Source organism: Lacerta agilis, chromosome 3 (genome assembly GCF_009819535.1).
Source record: "Lacerta agilis isolate rLacAgi1 chromosome 3, rLacAgi1.pri, whole genome shotgun sequence".
Classification (NCBI taxonomy): Eukaryota; Metazoa; Chordata; class Lepidosauria; order Squamata; family Lacertidae; genus Lacerta; species Lacerta agilis.
In genome coordinates this window covers 16,920,069-16,927,112 of record NC_046314.1, presented here as the reverse complement: position 1 = coordinate 16,927,112, position 7,044 = coordinate 16,920,069, and positions in this window count along the sequence as shown.

Here is a 7,044-nt window from a genome sequence, read left to right as displayed (position 1 = left end):
AGTCAAGGGTGAACACCAGGGACAGCGGAAGGCGGGACCCCGCCAGTCAGCCACCCTGATGTCCCCTGGACTCAGGCACGGACACAACCCCTCTCAGGGTTAACCAAACCACTGAGTCCCTGGATTCCTTTACCGGAATACCCATTGCATAGGGATGGTGAGAGCGTTCCCCCATCCCCATCCCCATCACCTGAACCAGAGCCTATCCGCAACCTTACAAGTTGTGACGATTTGCTACGCGGCAGGTGAAACCCAAATGGCAACAGCCAATCAGCCAAATGGTAAAATTCCTGCCGTGCCCCTGTCCCAACGACACACGACGGCATAGCAAGGTCAAGCGCAAGCCCTAAATATAGGGAGAGGTGGGCGGGTGTTCTGATGCACTGGCCCAAAGACGAAGCTCAGGTACACATGCATGAGCTTAAATAGGTCACTCGATGTCCTTTACTTGCGTCCCATTGGTCAGATTGCTCCCAGCATCGAGGGACCTACCAATAGGGTGTTGTGGCTATCCAAACGATCCCACCCACAACACAGGGTTTGGTTGCCAGGTCGCACCGCAACACATGCCCTCTTTGAGGGAGGACCCGATTTGTCCCCACACATATTATTCTGAAGGCACAAAGAGGGCTTATTTCTGCAAGTGAATCATATTGAAGAACAGCTTCTGCTTCTTTGTCCAAAAGCTGCCCCAATTCAATCTTTTTTTTAATTTTTAAAGTGTCTCATATTTCAAGTGGTTTGGGAGGGAGGGAAGCAGACGAAGAGAGAGTCATTTCTTTCCGTCTACTCTCTCCACATTTTGCACAGTTTTTGTAAATCTCTACCACCCCTTCCCTGAGAGCTCTTTTCTCCCTAAGCTGCAGTGTTTTTTAAGCGTTTAAGCCTTTTCTGAAAGGGAAGATGGCAAGGGTTAGGAAAGTGTATGCCTTTGAGATTTTGCAGTGTTTGTTCCCAGCCATTTCAATAGCAATTTAAGTGTTACTCTAACGGGAAAAAATGTGGGAGAATGCTTTTTCAGCTGCTTTTGTTCTAATAAACAAGATATAGGTCTTGAGGTCCCCCCCCCCTTTTTTAAAGGAAATATTTGTATTGGATAATTGCTGAAACTGTATCAGATTGTCAATTACGCTAGAAAGACGCGGAATCCTTGACAATTCAGGCTTGCCAATTCCAAATATTCAGAAACTAAATTTATCCTCTGTCATGCCAGTTGGTTTTAAAATCTTCCTAAGTATGTAAGATTTGGATCGGACCAAGGATCATGCAGGCCTGCGTTCTGTTTCCAGCTGTGATGAAATGCCTCTGGAAGCTCACAAGCAGATAATAAAGTTTTTTTTCCTCCATCATCTTGTATTGCAAAGAATATGCATCATACAGTTAAAGCACATTACTTCCCCCAAATAATCATGGGAACTGTAGTTTACCCCTCAATGAACTGCAATTTCCAGCAACCTTAACAAATACAGGCTTACATATATAGTGTGTATGCAGCCACCTCATTTGCATGTAAGTTCCATTATCCTGGCTAATAATCACAACCACTATTACTAAACTGAACTTGTCTAATCCTCCCCCCCAAAAGCTCTAGGTATGGACCATTGCCATATTTTATGACAGGGGTTGCCAGTGGGAATGCCCCCCCTCACATGTTTGTTGGACTGCAACTCCCACCATCCCCGACCATTGGCTACACCGGCTGCGGCTGATGGGTCCTGGAGTCTTTAATTGATTTGATTTATTATATTTCTGTGCTGCTTTTCATTCAAACAAATCCTTATTTGGAGGGCATCCAGCTGGCTACTTCTGTTGTACAGCAATTAATTCCCTGACTTTCAATAATATATTATGTGGTCATCAGATAACAAATGTATTCATTTAAAGCATTTTTATCACGAAATTAAAAGACGCATCTCAAAAAGCAGAGACATCACCTTGCCGACAAAGGTCTGTATAGTTAAAGCCATGGTTTTCCCAGTAGTGATGTATGGAAGTGAGAGCTGGACCATCAAGAAGGCTGATTGCTGAAGAATTGATGCTTTTAAATTATGGTGCTGGGGGAGACTCTTGAGAGTCCCATGGACTGCAAGAAGATCAAACCTATCCATCCTTAAGGAAATCAGCCCTGAGTGCTCACTGGAAGGACTGATCCTGAAGTTGAGGCTCTAGTACTTTGGCCACCTCATGAGAAAAGAAGGCTCCCTAGAAAAGACCCTGATGTTGGGAAAGTTGGAGGGCACAAGGAGAAGGGGACGACAGAGGACGAGATGGTTGGACAGTGTTCTCGAAGCGACTAGCATGAGTTTGGCCAAACTGTGTGAGGCAGTGGAAGACAGGAGTGCCTGGCATGCTCTGGTCCATGGGGTCACAAAGAGTCAGACATGACTAAACGACTGAACAACAACAAATCCCATCTCTCCTTGAAAACACCAAGGCTGAATCAAAAGCAGTAAACGGGTTGGCGTAGGGTGCGACTGTTCATTTGTGGTTGGCTGCGGTGGTCTTTGGTTTCCTGTGTGAGTGGGGTGGGTGAGTGTTTTTGACCAGGTTGGCCATATTGATTTGTATGCTGTTGGTGGATTTTTGTCATTGTCTTGTTGGGCTGTGTGTGTGATAAAGGGGAGACATACCGGGGGTGAAAAAACGCTAACACCAAACCCTACATATATTAAGTAAAATAGAAACATCATCACCCCACCCCACCCATCTACCCACCTCTTTCCCCCCTTTCTACCTAATGTCTCAACAAATGAAACTGATTTGGAAAAATGTTACATGGAAAAAATACAAGAGTGACTTTGCACTACCTTTGTAAATCAAGAAAATCTTTAATAAAAAATATTTTAAAAAGCAGTTAACTGCAACTGTCCTTCCTTTCTCCTCTCCTCTCCTCTCCTCTCCTCTCCTCTCCTCTCCTCTCCTTTCCTTTCCTTTCCTTTCCTTTCCTTTCCTTTCCTTTCCTTTCCTTTCCTTTCCTCCCCCCTCTCCCTCCTCCCTCCTCCCTCTCTCCTTTTTTATTTTTTAAAAAATCTTGCTATTTCAGATTTTAGCTTTACACCATTCCATACCCCTCAAGTGTCCCAATTTTTCAGGGACAGTTTCCAGAATTTTGAAAGCCACCCAGGCTTCTGATTTGATCCTGGAATGTCCCTGTTTCCCCTGCCAGTGCCAACGCTGCCGAGCTCGGATGTCAGGGACTGGGCAGAGCTTGACCCTTCCAGGGAAGAAGAAGACAGCTCAGAATTACAACAAGGGCTTGAGGGAGATCACAGCTCAGAGGCAGATGAAGGGAAAAGCTGGGAAATAATGGGAGAGGAGGAAGAAGAAGCACCAGCTGATGGACACAGTGTCTTTAGAAAGCATTCCAGACCCCACCCCTTTCCCAGAAGCTGGCGAGCATTGAAAGTAGGAGAGCAAAGAGCTCAGAGGCAGAGGGCACTTCTCAGCACCCATAGTGATGACGCATGAAGGGAGAGAGTGACGGGGTGGAAACTCACTCAGAGCAACAAAAGCTGCATTTCCAAGCCTCCCTCTCTGAATATTGAATAAAAAGCAGTTGGTAAGAATTTATCCGTTCTTGGCAACCTGCCGTGGGGGTGGGATCCTCTGTTGCCTGATATCGGGTGGTGGCGGGGAGTAGCCAGCCCTTGTCCTGAGTCACAGCAGAGGCTGCAAAGCAGCACCCTGTTGCATCTTTATGCAGTGGTAGAGCTGCATGCTCCACTACTGGGGGCGGAGAGCAGGCGGGGGCATGGCTGGTGCCCCCCAGTGGTGTGGTGTGCATGCCAGGGGCATGGTATGCGACCTGTTAGGGTGTGGCACGCGTTCTGGAGGCATGACACACCGCCTGTGGGGATGCGGCAGGTGGGGGGGTGCGCGGCGCGTGTCCGGGGGGCCCACCCTGATGGCACCCTACCGGAATAATGGTGCCAGGGCAGTCCGCTCCCTCCACTCTCCCGTTCCTCCGCCAGTGTCTCTATGGCCTCTTCATGGCAGCTGCTGCCAGCTTCCGCCCTTGGGCAGCTTGTATCAGCTTCTGGAGAGCAGGCCAGGAGGAGGAGAGGCTTCTGCCACCAAGGAATTGATTCAGGGACTTTCTGCACACTCTGCCACTGAGCAAACACCTCCTTTCCAGGCCACATGAGACCATCCCATGCCTGCAATCACATACAGTTCCTTCCACATAGAGGAACAGCAAAACCATGAGAAATGGGGGTTAGACTGGAGGCATGCATACGGTCAGGACCTGCAGAAGTGAAGAAGTCTGAAGGTCACATATTTATTTGAAACAACCAGCCACATTTTTGGCTGCGGGCCTCTGGTTAGGATAAAATCAGTTTGTGTACAGTGTATGGCAGCTTAAATTAATTGTGTCTTATAGCTTTTGCTTTGTTCAATTTTGGGGTCTTTCCTCTTTCAAATCTACGGATAATGCCTAACAGGTTCTGGCTTATAGCCCTCCTTACCATTGTACAAATAACACCAAATGCACAAGCCAGCCGCCGTGTAATAAAAATGTTCCTTTTCATTTGAGTCTTGCATGTTTGGTGGGTTTGCTTTCAATTTTCTTTTGTTTCTCATTTCTTGAATCAGAAGTGGAAAGTAGCCAAGTATTTTCCTTTTCTGCCCCATCTGTATCACATACTGTGCAGACGAGTGAAAAGATTAAAGATGCTACAATGGTCGTCCCCCCCCCCCCGAAAAAAAAATAACAAAAGCTCGGGGAGCAAAGAAAATTCTTTCCAGTTGAAATTTTGTAGTTTTGAAAGTGATTATCTTTTGTTGATTTCAATTGTCCGGGGAATGAGAGACAAATGATGACACAAATTGCTGATAGGATGTGTCAGAATTAATTCCTGCTTTCCGCAATCTTTTTTTTTATTTAAAACTCATTCCAATTGAACTTCGGGCCATTTTCTCTTGGATGGATCTGATTTTATAAACTGGCTGAGATAAAGTTGGAAAATTGGGGTGGGGGGGTTGTAGAGATGAACAGTACTAAAAATATGTGTAATAAAGCAATAAATGTAGAAAGGCCAGAAAAATAGTCCAGGCTTTCTCTTTTGTCCAAAAACAATATTCAGCTGTGCTCCGTACTTCATGGGTATAATAAACTGGAAAGGGGGTGTCATATAAAAACATGCATGTGTCTTCCTGTTGGTTTCCCCACCCCCTGGATTTCCTACTGAGGGTTAAAGAAGATTTCTTTAGTGTGGATATAAGCTTCAGAAAAGAGAAATGTAATCTATTAGCACTGGGGGCTATTCTGTACTAGGGAGAGGTGTTGGGGGATGCTGTGATATGGAATGGAAATAAACTGATACATCCATTCCCAGCTGGAGGTAGACAGTGCCACTGGAGGCTGTTCCAATGGGAAAACCTTTTATACTTCCTTGAACTTGCAGAGGCAATTATGCCAATCTCCTGTTTGCCGGCCAATCAGCTTTCTGCACCACTCGCCCACTTCTAAATCAAAAGAATCCAAGGGATGTGTGTCTAAGTGGGGGGAAACCTCCGGAACCTTTCTGCCAAATTTGGCACCGATATGTTGAGAGTTGGCCAAATCTATGCCCCCAAATGGGAAAAGTCATGTGATGCTTTTGTCGACCATCTTGATTCAAGATGGTGCCCAGTATCCAAATGGTCTGCTGCCCTGTCATGGGATCCCTTGTGCTGAATTCAGCAACAATATATTGAGAGGCAAAATCGGAATCAGAAGAATCTTTATTTGCACCATCCACTAGCCGTAGCAATAAAATAAAATGTGATGTACTGAAGATAGAGGTAAAAAAACTTAACTATGCAAAATAGGTACATTCTGGAGGTTTACGTCAATAATCAAATACAGTGTAATAAATCTTATTCTAATTGCCCCTGCTAAAAACTGTGTGCAGCTGGAAGCAAATCTCCCTCACATTTTAAAAGTGTGTGTGTGTGTGTGTGTGTGTGTGTGTGTAGTTTTGGGCAACAGTTGTGCATGGATTCAGAAACTTGTGTCACGTAGTATAGCTTAATTTCTGTGTAAAGAGGTATGGAGTCAATCTTGTCTGAAATTTGGGGCCTCTTACACGAAACTCTTTCCCTGTCCATATAAGTGCCCAGAAAATTATTGCTTTTCTTTAGAGAGGAGACGATGGCACTCTGCACATAGGTAAAGGCACACCTTCCTTAATAAGTACGGTACGATTGTGATGAAAACAGCAAACATAAAAATTTCGGCCCTAGCAAGTGAAAATGTTACCAGATGCCACTAGGCAGGACCACAGTCTCAGCTGCTCAAAAGCCAGCAGTCAGTCTCTTTGAAGAAAGCAAGAATCATAAACTTAAATGAAAGGGTGAGGCTGCTCAATGGGAGGTAAATTGGTTGTTGCCTTAGAGATGTTGCACTAGACTGACAGAAACAAATCGAGCAATTCTGTTTAAAAACAAACTCACAGATAAAGCAGAGACTTCTTTCTCAACTTCTCTCTGTCACCAGAGTCCACGGGGCTGTTTTGAACAATACCAATCTGGCCAACATATGGTGGGAGGTGTGAATGGGTTTCCACTGCTGCCTCTGCTGTTCATGCGAGGATCAGCACAAGCAATTGATGACCAAAGGCTTATAAAATTCACTATGCACAGGCCAAAATTGTTCTGTCGCCTCCCAGCTAAAATCCAGCAATTTACCACGCAGTTTTGAGTGCGTTTGATTTTATGCGCACAAGGCATCATTTGGGACATGCTGTTCCGTGTGTGTGCGTGCACGCCAATAGGGATGATGTGCCGCGATTGGATAAGCCAGATTGTTACAGTCTGAAATATCGCTTGGATATTGATTAAATAATGACAGCTGGGGCTATTGCCTGCTGCGATGTAGGACTACTTCCTTGTTTAGGAAAACAACAAGGTTCAGAGAACTTGCTTTAACTAGATCAGGCAGTGTTCCATCAACTACTTAGAGTAGGATTCACAGCATCAAGCATATGCCCTTGTGTTTTATTCCTTTATATAAATTCATTGTTGTTGTTGTTGTTGTTCAGTCGTGTCCGACTCTTCGTGGCC